The following is a 24,970-nucleotide window of genomic DNA, read 5'->3' as shown; positions in this document are numbered from 1 at the left end:
TAAAACAAGTGGTTTCGACCCACTAGACTGTGATCTAAACTCACAAGTACCAAATGTCTCTAGTCCACATTAATATTCTAATTGCCTTTACAGTATCCCTCACAGGCTTATTAATGTACCGATCCCACCTAATATCCGCATTATTATGTCTAGAAGGCATAGTACTATCATTATTCATCTTAGCGGCCCTTACAATCCTAAACACACACTTCACCCTAGCCAACATGATACCAATCATTCTCTTAGTATTTGCAGCCTGCGAAGCAGCTATTGGACTAGCCTTACTAGTCATTGTCTCCAACACGTATGGTACTGACTATGTACAAAACCTTAACCTCCTCCAATGCTAAAATTTATTATTCCTACTATCATACTTATACCTCTGACTTGGCTATCAAAAAGTAACTTTATCTGAATCAATACTACAGCCCATAGTTTATTAATCAGCTTTACAAGCTTACTCCTACTTAATCAATTTAACGATAATAGCCTTAACTACTCTTTAACATTTTTCTCTGACTCCCTTTCCACACCGCTCTTAATACTAACAATATGACTTCTCCCCTTAATACTAATAGCAAGTCAATCTCACCTCATAAAAGAACCACTTGCCCGAAAAAAACTCTACATTACAATACTAATTATACTACAAGTCCTCTTAATTATAACCTTCACTGCTATAGAACTAATTATGTTTTATATTACATTTGAAGCCACATTAATTCCTACTCTCATTATCATCACCCGTTGAGGCAACCAAACAGAACGACTTAACGCAGGACTTTATTTCTTATTCTATACACTCATAGGAACTCTCCCTTTACTAGTAGCATTAACATACTTACAAAATACAGTAGGCTCCCTAAACTTCCTACTATTACAGTACTGAGCTCAACCATTATCAACCTCCTGATCTAACACTTTCATATGACTAGCTTGCATAATAGCCTTTCTAGTAAAAATACCCCTTTACGGGTTACATCTTTGATTACCCAAAGCACATGTAGAAGCCCCCATTGCAGGCTCAATAGTCCTTGCAGCTGTACTACTAAAACTCGGAGGCTATGGAATACTACGAATCACATCAATTCTTAATCCCCTAACAGAACACATAGCCTACCCTTTCCTTGTTTTATCCCTATGAGGAATAATCATAACCAGTTCTATTTGCCTACGCCAAACAGATCTAAAATCACTAATCGCATACTCCTCAGTCAGCCACATAGCACTCGTCATTGCAGCTGTCCTTATCCAAACCCCTTGAAGTTACATAGGCGCTACCGCCTTAATAATTGCCCATGGCCTTACATCCTCCATACTATTCTGTCTAGCAAACTCAAACTACGAACGCATTCATAGCCGAACCATAATCCTAGCACGAGGCCTACAAATCTTTTTCCCACTAATAGCTACTTGATGACTATTAGCATGCTTAACAAACCTCGCCCTACCCCCTACCATTAATCTGATCGGAGAACTACTCGTAATTATGTCAACCTTCTCATGATCAAACCTCACTATTATCCTCATAGGAGTAAACATTGTAATCACAGCCCTCTACTCCTTATACATACTAATCATAACACAACGTGGCAAACACACACACTATATTAATAATCTTACCCCTACTTTTACACGAGAGCATGCCTTAATAGCCCTACACATTATCCCCCTCCTACTTCTGTCACTAAACCCTAAAATCATTCTAGGGCCTCTTTATTGTAAGTATAGTTTAAAAAATCCATTAGTTTGTAAAACTAAAAACAGAAGATAAAAGCTTCTTACCGAAAAAGAATTGCAAGAACTGCTAATTCATGCGCTCCACACTTAACAATGTGGCTTTTTCAAGCTTTTAAAGGATAGTAGTTATCCATTGGTCTTAGGAACAAAAAATTGGTGCAACTCCAAATAAAAGTAATAAACTTATTTACTTCTTCCACCCTACTCACACTACTTATACTAATCCCCCCCGTTATAGCATCTAGTACAGACTTCTACAAAAACAACAAGTACCAACATTATGTGAAAAATATAATCCTCTTTGCTTTCATCACCAGCCTGATCCCAATAATAATATTCATCCACACAAATCAAGAAATAATCATCTCAAACTGACACTGAATCACCATCCATACTCTTAAATTAACACTCAGCTTTAAAATGGACTACTTTTCACTTATATTTATGCCCGTAGCACTATTCATTACATGGTCTATCATAGAATTTTCAATATGATATATGCACTCCGACCCTTACATCAACCAATTCTTCAAATATCTACTCATCTTCCTCATCACTATACTTATCCTCGTCACAGCTAACAACCTCTTCCAATTATTTATTGGATGAGAGGGAGTAGGAATCATATCCTTCCTATTAATTGGCTGATGATTCGGACAAACAGATGCTAATACAGCTGCTCTTCAAGCAATCCTATACAACCGTATCGGAGACATTGGATTCCTTCTATCCATAACCTGATTCCTACATAATACAAATGCATGAGATTTACAACAAATCTTTACACTTAACCAAAATCCCCCAATCCTCCCTCTCATAGGACTTACATTAGCCGCAGCTGGAAAATCAGCCCAATTTGGTCTACACCCATGACTACCCTCAGCAATAGAAGGTCCCACTCCAGTCTCAGCCTTACTTCACTCAAGCACAATAGTCGTAGCAGGAATTTTCCTACTTATCCGCTTCTACCCTCTAACAGAAAATAACAAATTTATTCAAACAATAATACTTTCTCTAGGTGCCCTCACCACCCTATTCACAGCTATCTGTGCCTTAACCCAAAATGATATCAAAAAAATTATTGCTTTTTCTACCTCCAGCCAACTTGGCCTAATAATAGTGACATTAGGTCTCAATCAACCACACCTAGCATTCCTGCACATTTGTACACATGCTTTCTTCAAAGCCATGTTATTCCTATGTTCCGGCTCCATCATCCATAACTTAAATAATGAACAAGATATTCGAAAGATAGGAGGGCTATACAAAATCCTTCCCTTCACCACAACTGCCCTAATCATCGGCTGCTTCGCACTAACAGGAATACCATTTCTCACAGGATTCTATTCTAAAGACCTCATCATTGAGGCCGCCACTTCGTCTTATACCAACGCCTGAGCCCTATTACTAACACTAATCGCCACCTCCATAACAGCTATTTACAGCACTCGCATCATTTTCTTTACTAGGACAACCTCGCTTCCCTCCTTTCATAAACATTAATGAAACTAACCCCATACTGATTAACCCCATTAAACGCCTATTAATCGGAAGCATCTTTGCCGGATTCATCCTCTCCAACAGCATACCCCCAATAACCACCCCTCTAATAACTATACCTCTGTATCTAAAACTAACAGCCCTTATAGTAACAATTCTAGGCTTTATTCTCGCATTCGAAATTAACACCTACTCAAAAAACCTAAAATATCCCTACTCATCAGACTCTACTAAATTCTCTACCCTATTAGGCTACTTCCCTACAATCATACATCGCTTACCTCCTCATCTAATCCTGACAATAAGCCAGAAATTCGCAACCTCCTTACTAGACCTAACCTGAACAGAAACAATTCTACCAAAGACAACAGCTCTCATTCAACTAAAAGCCTCCACACTAACTTCAAACCAAAAAGGACTTATCAAACTCTACTTCCTATCTTTCCTCATCACTATAACCCTTAGCATGCTACTATTTAATTACCCCGAGTAATCTCCATAATAACCACTAAACCAATAAACAGAGACCATCCAGTAACAATAACCAACCAAGTACCATAGCTATACAATGCAGCAATCCCTATAGCTTCCTCACTAAAAAACCCAGAATCCCCTGTATCATAAATAACTCAATCCCCCAACCCATTAAATTCAAATACAACATTCACTTTCCCACCCTCTAAAACATACAGTACCACTAATAACTCTAACACTAAACCTAGAAGAAATCCCCCAAGTACAACTTTATTAGAAACCCAGACCTCAGGATACTGCTCAGTAGCCATAGCCGTTGTATAACCAAACACAACTAACATTCCTCCTAAATAAATTAAAAATACTATTAAACCTAAAAATGAACCCCCAAAACTAAAAACAATTCCACATCCCATAGCACCACCCACAATCAACCCTAAACCACCATAAATTGGTGAAGGTTTTGAAGAAACCTCCACAAGACTAATTACAAAAATAGTGCTCATGATAAAAACAATATATATTGCCATTATTCTCACATGGACTCCAACCATGACCAATGACATGAAAAAGCATCGTTGTAATTCAACTACAAGAACCCTAATGACCAACATCCGAAAAACACACCCACTAATAAAAATTCTCAATGACGCATTCATTGACCTACACACTCCATCTAACATCTCCTCATGATGAAATTTTGGCTCCTTACTAGGCCTCTGCCTAATCATACAAATCCTAACAGGTTTATGCCTAGCAATACATTACACGCCAGCAATACATTACATCAACTGCCTTTTCATCAGTCGCACACATCTGTCGAGACGTTAACTATGGCTGATTCATCCGCTATTTACATGCAAACGGAGCCTCCATATTCTTCATCTGCCTTTACGCCCACATCGGACGTGGCCTATACTATGGCTCCTATATATTCCAAGAAACATGAAATATTGGTGTACTCCTGTTACTAACAGTTATAGCCACTGCATTCGTAGGCTACGTCCTACCCTGAGGACAAATATTCTGAGGCGCAACCGTCATCACTAATCTCCTATCAGCAATCCCTTACATCGGCACTACCTTAATAGAATGAATCTGAGGCGGGTTTTCCGTAGACAAAGCAACACTAACACGTTTTTTCGCTTTCCACTTTATCCTCCCATTCATCATCACAGCTGTTCACCTGCTATTCCTACACGAGACAGGATCCAACAACCCCACAGGAATCCCATCCAACATAGATATAATCCCATTCCACCCCTATTACACAATCAAAGACATCCTAGGCGCTTTACTCTTAATCCTAACCCTACTAGCACTAACCCTATTCATCCCTGACCTACTAGGAGACCCTGATAACTATACTCCAGCAAATCCACTAAGCACCCCTGCACACATCAAACCAGAATGATATTTCCTATTCGCATATGCAATCTTACGATCAATCCCTAACAAACTTGGAGGAGTACTAGCGCTACTACTTTCTATCCTTATCCTAATTTTTATTCCAATACTTCAAACATCTAAACAACGAAGCATAATATTCCGACCCTTTAGCCAACTCTTATTTTGAACTCTAATCGCAGACCTCCTAACCTTAACATGAATCGGGAGCCAACCTGTAGAACATCCATACATCATTGTAGGCCAATTAGCATCTATTCTATACTTCCTCCTAATCTTAGTGCTAATACCAACAGTCAGCCTTATTGAAAATAAACTCCTAAAATGAAGAGTCTTTGTAGTATAACAAAATACCCCGGTCTTGTAAACCGGAAAAGGAGAACCCCATTCCTCCCTAAGATTCAAGGAAGAGACATTAAACCTCACCACCAACACCCAAAGCTGGAGTTCTACATAAACTATTCCTTGAAAAAGCTTATTGTACAATTACCACAACACCACAGTACTATGTCAGTATTAAAAGTAATTTGTTTTAAAAACATTTTACTGTACACATCACATACATATATACATATGCATATTAATATTTAGTCTCTCCTTATAAATATTGATATGTACATGCTATGTATTATTGTGCATTCATTTATTTTCCATACGGTAAGTTAAAGCTCGTATTAATTATCATTAATTTTACATATTACATAATATGTATGCTCTTACATATTATATACCCTCTAACAATTTTATTTCCATTATATCCTATGGCTGCTCCATTAGATCACGAGCTTGATCACCATGCCGCGTGAAACCAGCAACCCGCTCGGCAGGGATCCCTCTTCTCGCACCGGGTCCATACCTTGTGGAGGTAGCTAACAGTGATCTTTATAAGACATCTGGTTCTTACTTCAGGACCATTTTAACTTAAAATCGCCCACTCGTTCCTCTTAAATAAGACATCTCGATGGACTAATGACTAATCAGCCCATGGCTAACATAACTGAGATTTCATACATTTGGTATCTTTTATTTTTTGGGGGGGGCCCTGTATCGACTCAGCTATGGCCTTAGAAAGGCCCTGTCACAGTCAGATAAATTGTAGCTGGGCCTGTGTGTATTTTTGATTGGACTAGCACAACTAACAGGTGTTATTTAATTAATGGTTACAGGACATAGTACTCTATTATTCCCCCCAGGCTCAAAAAACTCTATCTCATAGGGGTTTAAACCCCCCTTCCCCCTTACAAAACTGATTGTCTGCTTTAATATTCACCACCCCCCTACAGTGCTTCGTCCCTAGATTTACGCGCACTTTTTAAATAAATCAATACTAAATCTGACACAAGCCACATAATGAAATTATACAAATAATTTTCTACTCCACGGGTTAATGTAGCTTAAATTTTTACAAAGCAAGACACTGAAAATATCTAGATGGGCATTATTGTCCCATCAACACAAAGGTTTGGTCCTGGCCTTTCTATTAGTTCTTAGCAGACTTACACATGCAAGCATCCGCATCCCAGTGAGAATGCCCTCCAAATCATTAAAGACTAAAAGGAGCGGGCATCAAGCACACTACACTAGTAGCTCATAACGCCTTGCTTAGCCACACCCCCACGGGATACAGCAGTGACAAGAATTAGGCTATGAACGAAAGTTTGACCTAGCCATGCTAATTAGGGTTGGTAAATATCGTGCCAGCCACCGCGGGCATACGATTGACCCAAATTAATAGACACCCGGCGTAAAGAGTGTCAAGGAACAATACAAAAATAAAGTCAAACCTTAATTAAGCTGTAAAAAGCCATAATTAAAATTAAGTTAAACTACGAAAGTAACTTTACCATAAACTGAGTACACGACAACTGAGACCCAAACTGGGATTAGATACCCCACTATGCTTAGTCGTAAACTTAAATAGTCCTAAAACAAGACTATTCGCCAGAGTACTATCGGCAACAGCCCAAAACTCAAAGGACTTGGCGGTGCTTCATATCCTTCTAGAGGAGCCTGTTCTGTAAACGATAAACCACGATTAACCTCACCAATCCTTGCTACTTCAGTCTATATACCGCCATCTTCAGCAAACCCTAAAAAAGGAACGAAAGTAAGCACAACTATTGCACGTAAAAACGTTAGGTCAAGGTGTAACCTATGGATTGGGAAGAAATGGGCTACATTTTCTATGATAAGAACATCCCTTAAACTTACACGAAAGTTTTTATGAAACCTAAAAACTAAAGGAGGATTTAGCAGTAAATTAAGAATAAAATGCTTAATTGAATAAGGCCATGAAGCACGCACACACCACCCGTCACCCTCCTCAAGTGCCATAGCAAAGCCCCAGATCGCTAACCCATGCTAAGCAAGCGTACAAGAGGAGACAAGTCGTAACAAGGTAAGCATACCGGAAGGTGTGCTTGGATAAACAAGATGTAGCTTAAATAAAGCATCTAGTTTACACCTAGAAGATTCCACAACTTGTGCACATCTTGAACTATATCTAGCCCATACTCCTCCCCATCACTACTACTATAAGTCAATCAAATAAAACATTTACCATACATCTAAAGTATAGGAGATAGAAATTTAATTATCAATGGCGCTATAGAGAAAGTACCGTAAGGGAAAGATGAAAGAATTACTAAAAGTAGAAAAAAGCAAAGTTTACCCCTTGTACCTTTTGCATAATGATTTAAATAGTAATAATTTAGCAAAGAGACCTTAAGTTAAATTACCCGATACCAGACGAGCTACTTATGAGCAGTAACTAGAACAAACTCATCTATGTGGCAAAATAGTGAGAAGACTTGTAGGTAGAGGTGAAAAGCCTAACGAGCCTGGTGATAGCTGGTTGTCCAAGAAAGGAATTTCAGTTCAACATTAAACAATACTAAAAACCATATTAAGTTTCAACGTATGTTTAACTGTTAGTCTAAAAAGGTACAGCTTTTTAGAAATGGATACAACCTTTACTAGAGAGTAATATAAAACTTAAACCATAGTTGGCCTAAAAGCAGCCACCAATTAAGAAAGCGTTCAAGCTCAACAATAAAAATAAGTTTTAATTTCAACAATAAATAAAATAACTCCTAGCCTGACTATTGGACTAATCTATTTAACTATAGAAGAAATACTGTTAATATGAGTAACAAGAAAAATTTTCTCCTTGCACAAGCTTATATCAGTGACTGATAATATACTGATAGTTAACAGCTAATAAATATAACCTAACACTAAACTATTTATTAAACATACTGTTAACCCAACACAGGTGTGCACTAAGGAAAGATTAAAAGGAACTCGGCAAACACAAACCCCGCCTGTTTACCAAAAACATCACCTCTAGCATAACTAGTATTAGAGGCACTGCCTGCCCAGTGACAATCGTTAAACGGCCGCGGTATCTTGACCGTGCAAAGGTAGCATAAGCACTTGTTCTCTAAATAAGGACTTGTATGAATGGCCACACGAGGGTTTTACTGTCTCTTACTCTTAATCAGTGAAATTGATCTCCCCGTGAAGAGGCGGGGATAACACAATAAGACGAGAAGACCCTATGGAACTTTAATTAATCAACTCAAAAAGCATAAAATAATACCATCAAGGGATAACAAAGCTTTATATGAGCTGACAATTTCGGTTGGGGTGACCTCGGAGTATAAAAAACCCTCCGAGTGATTAAAACTTAGGCCTACCAGCCAAAGTATAGTATCACTTATTGATCCAAAATTTTGATCAACGGAACAAGTTACCCTAGGGATAACAGCGCAATCCTATTCTAGAGTCCATATCGACAATAGGGTTTACGACCTCGATGTTGGATCAGGACATCCTAATGATGCAGCAGCTATTAAGGGTTCGTTTGTTCAACGATTAAAGTCCTACGTGATCTGAGTTCAGACCGGAGTAATCCAGGTCGGTTTCTATCTATTACGCATTTCTCCCAGTACGAAAGGACAAGAGAAATAAGGCCAACTTTAAAAAAGCGCCTTCAAACAATTAGTGACCCAGTCTCAACCTAATAATCTAGCGCAAACATACCCTGCCCAAGATCAGGGCTTTGTTGAAGTGGCAGAGTACGGCAATTGCATAAAACTTAAGCTTTTATACTCAGAGGTTCAAATCTTCTCTTCAACAAATGTTTATAATTAACATTTTAACACTCATTCTTCCCATTCTTTTAGCTGTAGCATTTCTAACACTAGTAGAACGCAAAATCCTAGGCTACATACAATTCCGAAAAGGACCAAACATCGTAGGCCCATATGGCCTATTACAACCCTTCGCCGATGCAATCAAACTATTCACTAAAGAACACTTACAACCAGCCACATCTTCCACCACCATATTCATAATTGCACCCGTACTTGCATTAACCTTGGCTCTCACAATATGAGCTCCCCTACCTATACCACGCCCACTCATCAACATAAATCTAGGAGTACTCTTCATACTAGCAATATCAAGCCTAGCTGTCTACTCTATCCTATGATCTGGATGAGCTTCCAATTCAAAATACACTCTAATCGGAGCTCTACGAGCAGTAGCACAAACAATCTCATATGAAGTAACACTAGCTATTATTCTATTATCTGGACTTCTAATAAACGGCTCCTTCACTCTATCTACACTAAACACTACACAAGAAAAACTATGACTACTCTTCCCTTCATGACCACGAGCTATAATATGATTTATCTCCACCTTAGCAGAAACTAACCGAGCCCCCTTCGACCTTACAGAAGGAGAATCAGAACTCGTATCTGGCTTTAACGTAGAATATGCTGTTGGCCCTTTCGCCCTATTCTTTCTAGCAGAATATGCCAACATTATCATAATAAATATATTCACAACTATCTTATTTCTAGGAGCATTCCACGATCCCTACGCACCAGAATTATGCAAAACAAACCTAATCGTCAAATCACTACTACTAACAATATCCTTCCTATGAATCCGAGCATCCTACCCCCGATTCCGATATGACCAACTAATACACCTCCTCTGAAAAAACTTCCTCCCATTGACACTAGCTCTCTGCATATGACACATCTCATTACCCATCATAACAGCAGGCATCCCACCCCAAACATAAAATAAGAAATATGTCTGACAAAAGAATTACTTTGATAGAGTAAATAATAGAGGTTTAAGTCCTCTTATTTCTAGAATAATAGGAATCGAAGCTACCCTTAAGAATTCAAAATTCTCCGTGCTACCACACTACACCATAATCTATAGTAAGGTCAGCTAAATAAGCTACCGGGCCCATACCCCGGAAATGTTGGTTCATATCCTTCCCATACTAATTAACCCATTCGTCTCTATCACCCTACTAACAACCCTCGTCCTAAGCACAACAATTGTCACCATTAGCTCCCATTGACTGTTCGCCTGAATCGGACTAGAAATAAATATAATAGCCATTATTCCTATCATAATGAAAAAACCTAACCCCCGAGCCACAGAGGCCTCAGCCAAATACTTTCTAACACAAGCCACAGCGTCCTCATTACTTATATTAGCAATTATTATTAATCTAATACACACCAGCCAATGAACTATCATAAAATTATTCGACCCAACAGCATCTATTCTATTAACAATAGCTCTAGCCATTAAACTAGGATTATCCCCTTTTCACTTCTGAGTACCAGAAGTTACACAAGGCATTCCCCTAAGCACAGGACTAATTCTACTTACGTGACAAAAACTCGCACCTATCTCAATCCTTTACCAAATCTCACCATCAATCAACCTACACCTGATAATTACTATATCCTTTCTATCAATTCTAATCGGAGGTTGAGGTGGACTAAACCAAACACAACTCCGAAAAATTATAGCCTATTCATCAATCGCTCATATAGGATGAATAACCACTATTTTACTGTACAATCCAGCCCTCACCTTACTAAACTTATTAATTTATAGTGTAATAACCTTCACTATATTTATACTACTCATCCAAAACTCCACTACCACTACACTACTACTATCCCAAACATGAAACACAATACCCGTTATAACAACCTTTACTATACTCACCCTACTCTCCATAGGAGGACTTCCTCCACTCACAGGCTTTATAACCAAATAAATAATTATTCAAGAACTAACAAAAAACGACACTCTCATCCTACCCACCCACATAGCCATCACAGCTCTACTCAACCTATATTTCTACATACGCCTTACCTATTCCACAGCATTAACCCTATTCCCCTCTACCAATAACAAAAATAAAATGACAATTCTACCCCACAAAACAAATGACCTTTCTACCAACAGCAATCGTACTATCCACAATACTCTTACCCCTTACACCAGCACTCTTTGTCCTACTATAGGGGTTCAGGTTAAATAAGACCAAGAGCCTTCAAAGCCCTAAGCAAGTATAATTTTACTTAACCCCCCTGCCCAATAAGGATTGCAAGACTATATCTTACATCAATTGAATGCAAATCAAACACTTTAATTAAGCTAAATCCTCACTAGATTGGAGGGATACATCTCCCACGAACTTTTAGTTAACAGCTAAATACCCTAGTAAACTGGCTTCAATATACTTCTCCCGCCGCGAGAAAAAAAAAGGCGGGAGAAGTCCCGGCAGGATTGAAGCTGCTTCTTTGAATTTGCAATTCAAAATGATCATTCACTACAGGACTTGGTAAAAAGAGGACTTTACCCCTGTCTTTAGATGTACAGTCTAATGCCTACTCGGCCATTTTACCTATGTTCATAAACCGATGACTATTCTCTACCAATCACAAAGACATTGGTACCCTGTATTTACTATTTGGCGCCTGGGCAGGAATAGTGGGTACTGGTCTAAGCTTGTTGATTCGTGCTGAATTAGGTCAGCCTGGCACACTTATCGGAGACGACCAACTTTATAATGTTCTAGTAACAGCTCACGCCTTCGTAATAATTTTCTTTATGGTTATACCTATCATAATTGGGGGTTTTGGAAACTGACTAGTTCCCTTAATAATTGGAGCCCCTGACATAGCATTCCCTCATCTAAACAACATAAGCTTCTGACTACTCCCCCCTTCCTTTCTACTACTGATAGCATCTTCGATAATTGAAGCCGGCGCAGGTACAGGCTGAACTGTATACCCTCCTCTAGCCGGAAATCTAGCACATGCAGGAGCCTCAGGAGATCTTACTATTTTCTCTCTACATTTAGCCGGTGTATCCTCAATCCTTGGAGCTATTAACTTCATCACAACTATTATTAATATAAAACCACCCGCTATAACCCAATACCAAACACCTCTCTTCGTCTGATCAGTCCTGGTCACAGCAGTCTTACTTTTACTATCACTACCTGTCTTAGCAGCCGGAATTACCATACTATTAACCGATCGAAATCTAAACACAACCTTTTTCGACCCGGCAGGAGGAGGGGACCCAATCTTATATCAACACTTGTTCTGATTTTTTGGCCATCCCGAAGTATACATTCTAATTCTCAGCATGTAGGATTGTAGGATTAAGAAATTCTGTTGGTAATTTTGAGACTGGTGGTAGATTTGAAAATAACTCATATAGTTGCATCTATGAGAGTGAATGAGATCTCCGAGTGCAAGCAGTGTTTTAGGGGCTTCCAAGGATACGGAGTGTGAGAAGGAGCAGTGTCCAAGGCTAAAAGAGAAGGGAAATCAGAGGGTTGGAGGTGTGCCAGTTCTTACACATATTAGATGATCAAGTCTTACTCTGAAAAACCAAGAGTTTTGGTCTCAACTGAAGACTCTAAGAAAATTATTCTAGACAATATAAAGTAAACTTCATGAGGAACTGGTAAAGAAGAAATATAAAAATGTCTGGTAGAAGTGGATGCCTGCCCAAACAACTAAGTGCACTACATTGCTTCTGGGATAAAATGATGGTTCAAAAGGCAGTTTAGCTAATACAACTATCATGATATGAAAGAGAGAGAGACGAGAGAAGAAGTTCCATTTAATATTTGAGGTTAAAACAAATTCTCATGACATAGTTCAAGTATGTATAGTATTGAATTTGGAGACAGATAGGGAAAAAATGAGTGGTATTACACTGAACATCAACAGTTAAAACAATAGAGGGCTTCCCTGGTGGCGCAGTGGTTGATAGTCCGCCTGCCGATACAGGGGATGCGGGTTCGTGCCCCGGTCCGGGAAGATCCCACATGCCGCGGAGCGGCTGGGCCCGTGAGCCATGGCCGCTAAGCCTGCGCGTCCGGAGCCTGTGCTCCGCAACGGGAGAGGCCACAACAGTGAGAGGCCCGCGTACTGCAAAAAAAAAAAAAAAAAAAAGAAAGAAATGAAGGAGAGGAAAGTGGGAAATATGACTGGATAAAACTATAAGAATAAATGAAAGAAAAGTTAAAGGGTGGTAGAGCAAATAAGAAATTGATAACTGGAGTTCTTTCTAAAAAGCATGATAGAAATGAAAAGGGAAAGTAGGGAGAAACAAGAGTGGACATTTGGGTTTCACAATAATGCACATAGAAGAGGAAAGAGGATTCCCAGTGAAATTTTCCGTGCTGTAGAAATTACTTTTATTTCTGCCCCAGATTTTAAGAACACTTACGCTCCATTAAGGGTCCCAGGCAGCTCTTGTCACAGTTTTGGTTTTTTTTCATTCTCAATTTTCCTCTCTGATTGGAGGATGTAGTTTAATCTTCTACCTTAATAAACTATGTAGAAAATAAAAAATAAAAAATAATAAACTATGTAGAAAACTTGCAATTGAATTCTGGCCTCTTTCTTGTAAAAGGCTAAGTGATTGCATTAAGCTTTGGACAAAGTAAGCACTCCTCTTTCTGTTTTTAATTTTAGAAATGTGTTGCTTTTTTCCATATTGCATAAAGACTAGGCTTGCACGGTATATATATGTATATAGATTCTATTTAAACATACATACTATTTATGTACAGAGAAAGAGTGCAATTGCAAAGTGTGTCTCTGTGTGTTCATGTATGTATAATTATACAATCTGAGGGGCTCTGGTGATGATAAGAATAGGTTCTTTCATTCAGTAAAGCTTAAGGTGACACTTTCTAAGAATGGCACATAAGGATGCACATAGCATATATGCACTTAAACTACTTCCAATTAAGCCTTGTCTAAACCAAGCTTTAGCACTGAGACTACCCAATTTAGAAAAATAAATGCAAAGAACACAAGGGCCATAATCATATTAAATTCTCTCAACTTTCTCTTAAGGAATGTACACAAAAATAATCTCTTGGAGCTGGAAAAAAATTTCAGGATGATGACTAGTTCTCGCAAGGATCTAACATAAATCTGAAAGCACATACCAAATACCTGATTAAATTCCTGTTCTCTTGAATCCAGTTGCAGGTTCAATGTAGCCCCAACTGCTAGAACCATTTCTGATTTAGGCCAAAGGAGTTTAGTGCTATGATCTGGGACTAAACACACTTGGAGCTAATTTGGTGCTCACTTTGTGGGCTAGTTCTGATAACATTTCCAGGACTAAACCTCCCAGAACTTTCAGGAACCTATTTTGCCATCTTTAGTGCACTCAAAGACTGAAGTTTTTGCCTTGAACCCCCAGCCCAATATCTGGGTTCCCTGCTTCCTGCTGTCAGACTTCCTGCCAGCAGGTCCCATATTAGCCCCTGTGACTCTGCTCTTTACAATGGAGGAGACATGCTGCTGTGTCCTTTTGGACCCCCAATGATTGATTGCCTGCCTGGTTAAAGTCTTCTGCCTACCACCCTAGGCCACCATAGCACTGGTGTCAGAGCTCCAGGTCCAGGACCCAGGCCCTGATTTACACTCAGTTGTGCTATGGGTTTCTTCTTTCTTGTGGGTCCCACCGCATCCAGCACTGCCTTTTCTGTTTGCCCAGTTATCTCCTCATGTTGATGGAAATTATAACTGAAGCAAAACAATATTCATTTTTGGATTTTACATTCAATTCTACAGATTTAGAATTTGAGATAATTAGAATAAGCCTAAACTTTAATGCCATGTTAATTAAGGACAAAAATCTGCTAAACAAAATACTATGTCATCGGGTAGAATACTTAAATTTTGCAAGAGAATGAACTTTCCAAACACATTCAAGCTCTTTTCAACTATTTATATAAAATACTAATGTGTTCTTTGGGAATCTTATGTATTCAACAAAACACTTCCTCTGAAAAATACTTTTCAAATAAAATCCACTTACTTCATTGATTTTATGTCTTTCAAAATTGCTTACAGATACATTTTTATTGATTCCCTTCAATGGCCTGCTGCTTCTCTTCATTTAGTTACAATTAGCAAGAGTTTATTGAAACAGTTCCAAATTGTTAATCATGCTAACATTTATAGATTTGTGAGTTTATAGAAGCACATGTAAAAGAAAATCTGTAGGAATTAAATCCTCAATTTGATATAAATGCCAAAGAGAAGGAGAATTCTTTTCTTTGCTCCTTTGGTAACTTGTAATACCTTAACAGTGTTAAAATATGTTAGACTGAAATTGTGAGGATCAGAATATGGCCAATTTAAAATTCAGCTCTCTTTTTTTTCCCATATTCTTTCTGGGTATTATTTCCTTGGTTTTGAGACTTCACATTAACAATGAATGGATGTAAAGAAGGAAAGGAACTCAAGGAACCAGAAAGTGTGTGAATGAGGTAGCATTTGAACCCCTGATCTCATTTGATTTCATGGTAACTCCCTGTGTGTCATAGGTGAGGACCCTCAGAGGGACTGAGCTTGTGAGGGACCCAGAACTAGTAAGAGGGAAGGAACTAGCATATCTAGCTCATTTTACGTGCCAGGTGCTTTACAGATAGAACATTCATTGGGGTGGCTAGACTCAGCGGTGTACAATTAAGAAATAGCTTCAGTGCTGTTCTCAAAACTGCCCTTCAGACTAGCTCTGTTGGTTTTCTCATCTCTGACAGATAATCTTGCATAAATACCAGAGCTTTTTGGTCACTCATATCTCTTTTTCCAGTATTAAAAATCTGGTTGATATTGAAGTTTCAATCTGTCATCAGATTCAAATCTTTTCCCCTACCTGTTCTTAGAATTCCCAGGTGAGCAAGGGTAGAGAAGGTCTGTTTCTAAATTATTCTCCCAAGTTCTCCACCCCCAACTCTCACCATCAGGGGTCATGGAAAACTCACCACTTGCACACTACCCTCTTGGAAAGGATATTTTGTGCGTGAATCTGTCCATAAAGTGTCCCGGACTACAAGTACTCCTTATAAGTTTTATTAATGAGATTAAAATGCCTCATCTTGAATTATATTGGAGTATATTCAGTTTTTGTTTTTAAATAAGATGTAACAAGTTTCATTAAATTGCCTGAGGTCACAGCAAGGGATAGCCCTAGGACTTGAAATCATGGATTTGGAATCCAGAGTCCAAGCTCTTCTCATTGCGCTATAAAGCTTCTCTGTGAGTATAAACACAAATAAATAAAAAAAGTTTCACACTTTTAATTTAGCATGTTCTCTCATCCAAGTTTGAGTTATTAGATCAACACCTTTAGAATAAGTAATACCATTAAGTTATAACAAAAAGTGATTTATAAATAAATGTCTATTAAAGAGAATCTAATAAATATTAAATAATAAAGGTGAAATAAATAGATTTATATGATTTTCTGTATTTAAGGGTAATATTTTTTAAATAAAAACTGGTTTGCTAGAGAAGATCAGAATATAGATTGAGGGCTTTTAAAGTTTTGAATGTTTGGACATGTTGAGGGCAATCTAGTAATTCTCATACAAAAATAAAAACCTGTGATAATGCTTGGAAGGAATATTGGTTACTGAGGCATTCTTACAGCAGTTCAGAAATGTTAGAACACATCATATGCACATGCTCCTATTTGAAGAACATGAAGTGTGGCTGGGAGGTAGGAAATACAGGGTGGAAGTAGAGGTGGCTTAGTGGTTTGACCATTGCCAATTCACACCCTTCTCATAAAACCTCCAAGATTTTATTTCAGTTCCTTGCCTGACATACAATGAGACATTGTGTTACCTGTGAGAGAGGTGTTACAAGTAAAAGTGAAGGATGAATCAGTGCTTCTCAAAACCATTTCCTCAGGATTGTTTGAAATCAGAGGAAAGATATTTAAAATGTAAGGAAAATACTGAAAAAATTCCATGTTCAGAAGATTTCTGTCCTTAAGGATATGGAGGTTAAGCAAGTTGCTTTCTAGCCCCTCATGTCTCCACTGTTTTCCTCAGTCTCACCCTTTTTGGTCCAACATTGAAAACTGTTTCAGAGGCTAATAATAAGGAGTGAGGGTGAAGGTGGTAGTGACCTATTAAATTATCCTGACCTGTTTTAGAGTTTTGGGCATGAGTAATGTCCCAAACCATGTGCTCACTTACCTGTAGTATTTACCTAGGTATAATATTTATGTTAGAAGTGTTTCTTACAGCATTAATTTTCCCTTGGCTAGCTAAGAGGAAATCAATGGCTATGTGATTTGTGACAACACTGTGTCAATGAAAATTCAATTTGCTATCAAGATAAGAAGAAAAATGGAATATTATTCAAGCCAAACTGAGAATTATAACCAGGGAAGCAGATTCTCAGCAAGCTCTGAGAACTGTTCCACCTGTTAGAAGTTGGAAGGCAAAGTCATATACATTTTTGAGACAAAGGATCATACATCAAAATGATATATTTTACATAAAGTTCACCAAGGATACATAGTCCAGGTAAACACATACAAAAAAACAGCAAGTCACCATGATCCCCTACAGAGCTGGGAAAGAACACTATTCTTTTAAGAAGTTACATTGCTAGCATCAGAAGAAAAAATAAAATTGATTTTTAAGGTTGAGTAGGCTCTTCCATCTTTGAGGAGCTCTGCTTAATGTGTGTGGCAGATGTACCCTGCACATTAGGGAGGGAGAAGACCCAAGTAACAGAGAGAGAGAATTTTATGTTTAATTTTTTCTTGTCCTGCCTTAAAACATAAATTTTATTTCATCAACTGGATAATAAATTTAACCTAGTTTGTGGAGCTTCCAGAGCAGAAGGTATTCTCATAAGAAGTACCTGAAAGGGGCACAGATACTATTGGGAATATGCATAATGTTTATATCAACTGTAGTGAGACAGTCATTGTTCCTTTAAAGTAAACAGCTCTGAAGAGAACAGACTGATTATTATATCTATGATAGCTCCAATATTAGTTCCCATTCCTGGCGTGGTAGGTTTTGTTGACAGGGTTGTGATGACCTGAGAAAAATCATTTTGTTGATGTGGAGTCAAGGCCCACTTTTCACAAGGCTGAAGTTTGGAATGCATTATGTGATTGAAATTTAAGAATGAGAAGGGGTCTATAAGATGAAATTTACCTTCTGAAATGTTAAAAGGAATAACTATTACATTTTTCTGTCAGCAGAATCAGATAGAAGAAGACAAGTTTATTAATGAATTAAATTCAGAATTGTAGCTGTATTAGTCAGGGTCCTTCAGAGACATAGAACCAATAGGATATGAAAGGAGATCTATTATAAGGAACTGGGTCATGCAGTTATAGAGACTAAGGAGGCCCATGATCCACGAGCTGCAGACCCAGGACGCCAGTGGTGTAGTTCAGTCCAAGCCTGAAGGCCTGAGAATGGGAGAAGCCAATAGTGTAAATGCCAGCCTGAGGGCAGGAAAAGATGAGATGAGATGTCCCAGCTTAGCAGCAATGAGGCAGGAAAAAGGGGCAAATGCCTCCTTCTTCCACCTTTTTGTTTTATTCAGGCCCTTAACACATTGGATGATGCCTACCAGTTGGAGAGGGCAACTTACTTTACTGAGCCCACCAGCTCAAATACTAATCTCATCCAGAAACACCCTCACAGACAACACCCAGAAATAGTTTCACCAGATACCTGGGCATTCCCTGATCCAGTCAAGTTGATACATAAAATTAACTACCACAGTAGCTAAGAGACGAATGAGCAAGACTGTTTTTCCTTAAGGGGCAGAAGACCTTAGGGAGTAAAAATAGAATAGAAATAATGGAGAGTAAGTTGAAAAATCTTTATTCTGTTAAAAGAGGGTGTCAAAGTACAATAGTAATAACCAAGACTAGAAGTAAGCAAAGAAAAATTGTACCAGGGAATCAGAAAATTATGTTCTGTTGCCTTGGACAGAAACAGTCTATGTCTGCAGTAACCAACTTGACCAGAGTCTTGGGAGGATACTGTTCACCGTGTAGCTGTCAGTTTACAGACTACTGACGGACTGGACATCCAGTGCTCTAGAGGAAATGGTGTATGTCTTCTTAAGAAACATGAATCTAATGACCATCTTGGAGTTTTGCTGCTGTTTCAATTGTTAATAGTACATCATAACGTTCTTTCCATCATGGCTCAAGGGCAGAGTTCTCTGATGTCTTTCCCTGAAGACCAGTTTTTCAGGCTTAAGATCATGCAGGGCGACTCTTCTATAATGGAGCCTGAATCTGTTGGCAATATGAGCCCCTTGTATTATTTAATCATATCAGTTTGCAATAGGTAGAATCTGACTCTGGAAATGAAATTCCCAAACACATGGAAAGGCTTATCGTTAACTTGGGAGGAGATAACTTATGGGTCCTGGAGGGAGTTGGTCTTGTTCTGGTCAAGTCTAATTGGTAATACTTTAGGCCTTGAAATTTCAAGGATTTCTGAGAGCTTTGCTCATAATAATTGTAGGATTCCATTGATTCTCTCTACTTTTCCTGATGATTTTGGATGAAAAAGACAGTGAAGTTTCTGAATAAAAGGTGAACATTTACAGAGTTAAATAATAGCAATGCCAGGGAAATATGTGCCTATGTCAATGGAGAGATAATTTCTTGACTTCCACCACACCCCAGTCAGGAAAATAAAGTCAAGTAATTATTATTATTAATATTATTAATAGAAGAAGGAGGAGGACTATTACCACTTTTAGGACCATAGTTACAGTTATTATTTACTTTTTCTTAGGGTGAATCAAGGAAAGCCCTTGATTCACCCTAAGAAAAAGTAAATAATAACTGGAACACAATCATAGCTCATTGCTTGGGGCATTTGTATAAAATCCATTGGGATGTTCAAAGGGGTTTCAGGACTTTACCTCCTTTTTACTTCCTACTTTTACAGTTTTATAAGGATCATGCCATTGGCAGCTAGGACATGTGTTAGAGATATCCTCAGCAGTAACCTTATTAAAATCAGGCACCAACCTTATTTTCTAATTGTTGACAATTTATCTTCGCCACTGTGTGTGATGTATAAAACATGTTTACTTTACTTGAAATTTTTCGGCTCCAGAGATCTCTTGAGTGCCAAAGTTATCCCCATGAACTATGCATCTTAATCTCTTCCACATTTTTTTCTCTGCATCGTTGGTTTGTCTCTGACGGTCAACAATAACCTCTGTAAAACGCTTCAACATGAATCTTCCTTAAGGCACAGTTAGTCGGGTAAACGATGCTTGCTGATCATAGTGGTCACCTGCTATATTTAGTTTTATTTGTTCAGAGGGAGGATGCCCCTGATGGATGACAGTTGGTTTTTGGCCAAGTACCAGAGACATGAGATTGTACAAGCACTGCACAGAAATTCTCATGTTGTCTGCTGGATGTGAAACTATGCCTCCTCCAGGCTGAGCGTCTGCTTCCTTTGGGGTTTCTTAATTCGGAAGAAATCTATTGGTCCCTAGGTCATATGGTCATGTGCAAAAATTAAATTTCAACTTACATACATGTTTTGTTAGGGTGGTCAATAAAATGCTTTGAGTCATAATAATGTGATATGGTGATATAAATTATCTGGAATTAAAGGAATGCAGCTCCCGACACCATGGGGCTCGCCCCTGCTCACCAACGGTGGTGGGGCCCCAGCTTCCCAGTCCCCCTCGCTTCCCACAGTCTCCATCAGGGGCCCAGCCCAAGCCTCCTCTTTCCCTCGCTTCCCCTTAATTCCCCTTCCAGACGCTGCCCTCAAGTTGAAGCCTCAGCCACCACAACAAACCTCGAGCCCTAGCAGCCGCCCCCACGCAACAGGCCGTGGTCCACTGGCCTCCCAAAAGCACCAGCCATCCCAACGGGCGCCTTCTGGGGGCCCCTGGCCTCCACCTTGGCTGCCCCAAGGCCTCCCACGGCTGCTTCCCCCTGCCTGGGGCCTGCAGCTGCTTCTGGGAGCAGGCTTCGCTGGAGCCAAGGGCATCTTGGTGCCCCAGCCACCGCCACCACAGCAGAAACATCAGGAGAGGCCAGGGCAGCAGCCATCAGCAGCGCCAGGGGACAAAGCACAGGAAAGGCACCCCACAGTCACTGGTGTTTGAGGGTGACAGCAATTCTAGAATGCTGCATTTCCTTACAACTGTTGTGGGCTCCACTTGTGATGTAAAGGTGAAGAATTGTACTACCTGTGAAAGTATCTTCAAGATGCTGAGCTCAAAGTTCGAACTGGCAGTAGATGCTGTGCACAGAAAGCATCGGAGCCAGCAGGTGGTCCTCGTCAGGAAGACATTGTAGACACCATGGTGTTTAAGTCAAGTGATGTCGTGCTTGTCTACTTCCAAAATGTTGACTTCAATTATGCTACTAAAGTTCACTGATTCAGCCATTGCCATGAAATCAAAAGTGAGTGGGAAGCACAAAGAGAAGATGCTTCAGTGCTGGGAGGGTGGGTGACAGCAACAGCGATGACTATGACCTGGAGTCTGACATGTCCAATGGATGGGGCCCCAATGAAATGTTCAAGTTCAATGAAGAGAACTACAGTGTAAAGACCGCCTATGACAGTAGTCTCTCTTCTTGTCCCTTAGAGAAGGACAACTCAGAAGAATTTCATCAGCGGGAGCTGTGCGCAGCCCAGTTGACTTGAAAGACTAAATCGAGCCCCCAGTACTGCCTGTGGATCACCATGGACAATGATGAAGGGTGCACCGAGGAGGAGAACAGTACAATTCAGCAACGGGGTTCAGGAGGAGAGAGCCCCAACTTGGCATCTAGAGAGGGAAAGTATATCCCTCTACCCCTATCGAGTTCAGGAGTTTCCCAGAGGAGGAGTTTGATGCAGTAGTTCTCATGCCGGCCGGCCTGGCCTTAGCTCTTTGCCACCTCTTGGCCTTCACCATCTTGACAATAGCAGCTCTAGCCCAGGTTCTGAGACACACAGTATCAATGGAGACCCCTCCCACATGTCCCCTAAGGCACAGTGGCCTCTGAGAGGTACCAAGACTCTGTCTTTCCCCAGCAACAGGCCTTCTGGAGAAGCTTCTGTTCCACCTGCTCCTGCAGTGGGCCGGATGTACCCCCTGCACTCTCCCAAGTCAGCTGCCCCTGCCCCAGTCTCAGCTTCCTGTCCTGAGCCTCCCATCTGCTCAGCAGTACCGACCTCTTCAGCTTCCATCTCCATGATGTCATCAGTTGGGAATCCTGGAGTAGGCTTCATTTCCCCAGCTTCTCCAAAGATCTCACTGGCCCCCACAGATGTAAAAGAACTCCTGGCCAAGTAACCTGAGAGAACGCTGCAGTTCCAGGAGCTCTCCTGGATAGCTAGGAAAGTCCCTGGCCTTCAGAACAAACAGAAACACTTTCAAGTGGAAGAACTGAGAAAGTTTGGGGCCCAGTTTAAGTTTCAGCCTAGTAGCTCCCCTGAGACCAGCCTGGATCCTTTCCCTCCCCAGATCCTAAAGAAGGAGGCCAAAGGGAAGGAGAAGGCGGTCTTTTGGCTTCAGACTCCATGGGGGCTGTTTCTTCCTTTTAGAATCCATATCGCTTAAGGAGGACGAACTACCCCTGCTACCAGCAGGAGGCACCGAGGGGCGGGGTCAGCCCCTCTGCCTTGCCCAAGCCAAAGAGATGACAAGGATGAGGTCTCTGTTGCTGAACAAGTGAAGAAGTCAACGCTGATCCCTAAGGCCAAGGAGTTCAATCCCACTAAGACCCCGCTGTTTGTTAATAAATCAACCAGTACTCCACCTTCTCCTGGGCCCCGGACTCATTCAACTCCCTCCATCCCGGTGCTGACAGCAGGTCAGAGTGGGCTATAAAGCCCCCAGTACATTTCCTACATACCTCAGATACACATGGGACCAGCTGTTCAGGCACCTCAAGACAAATCTTGTGTCCAACTCAATGCCTGGACATCAGGACAAGTACCAGGGAGCAAAAGGCTCCCTGCCCTCCCAGCACTCGGACAAATACCAGACAGCTTCAGCCCCTCTGATGATGCAGGCCACCGCCACCGCTTCTGCCCCACCTCCGGTGGCTGCCACATCTTATTCTTCCTACATTCCCTACAACCCACAGCAGTTCCCAGGCCAGCCCACCATGATGCAGCCCATAGCCCCTTACCCCTCACAGTGTTTGCCCCCATGCTTCAAAGCAACCCCCGCATGCTGACATCAGGGAGCCATCCCCAGGCCATTGTGTCACCCTTCACCCCTCAGTACACTTCTGCAGAGCAGCCCACTCCCCAAGTCCTTTATGCCACGGTTCACCAGTCCTATCTGCACCATGCCATGTAGCTCCATGTGCACCAGCCGCAACCAGCCACCATGCCTATTGGGAGCCAACTGCAGTCCCAGAATGTGGACCCTGGTCCCACCCAGCACCAGGTGGGGCAGGCCTCACACCTGGGCAGTGTATAGCCATAGCAGAGCCTGTACCACCCAGGGGTCTTGACAGGTACACCACCTTCTCTGCCACCTGGACCTTCTGCCCAGTCCCGTCAAAGTAGCTTCCCCCAACCAGCCGCTGTGTATTCCATCCATGCCCACCAGCAGCTGCCCCATGGTGTCAGCAATATGGCCCATGTTACCCACGCCCATGTCCAAACTGGAATCACAACAGCCCAGCCTCCTCACCCTGGGGCTCCCCACCTGCCCCAGATGATGCTGCTGCACTTACCCCAGAGCCATGGGGGGCTCCCCTCAAGGTGCAATGCCCCACAGTGGGGTGCCTGCATTCTCAGCTTCCATACCCTCACCCTACCCCTACATTGGACACTCCCAAGGTAAGCAGCCTGGGCAGGTGCCTGGATGTCTGGGAGGAGCTGATGACAGGATTCATGAGTTCTCTTTAGCTAGAGGAATTTGGCTGATGTACTGCAGGTAGGGCAGGATGCATGGGCTCTGGGTGAGGAGTGAAGGGGTCTTGGAGGCAGAGCTGTTGCAGAGGGCACCTGTCGACCTGCACCTGTCTGTGATGTAGGGTGAGCAGAAGCCACAGTCGCTGCCCCAGGGGCTTGCTCCTGGCTCTGTTCTTTGCTTCCTTCCATCCTCCCTCAGTTGTGATCCAGCAGCCCCCATCCCTGCTGCCTCCTCAGCTCTCAGTGAACCCAGCTGTCTCCTGACTTAGCCAAGGTAAGGTCAGCACAGCAGACAACGTCAAGCTAGGATGTGGGGGAGCTGAGCTGGGCACATGAGGAAGAGCTCTGGTTCACTGGGAAATGGTGATTGATCAGTGCTTCTGACAGCCCCATGAGACACCTTAAGGAGGCCGGACCTAGCAACACTCCCCCCACACCCCACACTGGACGGCATTGCCTTCCTTTGTTTAAACTGCCCTGTTTCAGCCACCACTGGCACAGTGTCTGGAACATAGTGGGCGTTCATAGATAAATCAAAGAAAACTTAGAACATTGACGTCATGTAAAAAATATCTTTGTGTAGTAAATTAACAAGTGCATAAATGATTTGTAAAATCTGTATTTGGTGAAAGCTCCCTTCAACTTAAAGTAATTACATGTAAATTGATCTAAATTAAACTTAGGTTAACATGCTATACTTTATTTTAGTCAAATTTGTATTTAATTAGGTAATTAACATGTTCTGATCATTTCACAACACTTTTATAGAATGCTGATTACAGTTCATAAATGAGTATT

General features: G+C 40.8%; 1 pseudogene across 1 annotated transcript in view; it reads left to right on the top strand.

The window, feature by feature from the left end:
- The window catches only part of LOC309960737 (ataxin-2-like protein), a 32,081-nt pseudogene extending 7,640 nt beyond the window's left edge, over window positions 1–24,441 (top strand). The window contains exons 2-4 of the transcript in view: window positions 21,064–22,571; window positions 22,644–24,194; window positions 24,295–24,441. The product of the transcript in view is annotated as an ataxin-2-like protein (transcript). The remainder of the gene's footprint in view (window positions 1–21,063; window positions 22,572–22,643; window positions 24,195–24,294) is intronic.
- Window positions 24,442–24,970: the final 529 nt, after the last annotated feature.

Source organism: Leucopleurus acutus, assembly GCF_964270905.1.
Source record: "Leucopleurus acutus genome assembly, chromosome: 4".
In the NCBI taxonomy this organism is placed as follows: domain Eukaryota; kingdom Metazoa; phylum Chordata; class Mammalia; order Artiodactyla; family Delphinidae; genus Leucopleurus; species Leucopleurus acutus.
This window is presented reverse-complemented; position numbering and strand designations above follow the sequence as displayed.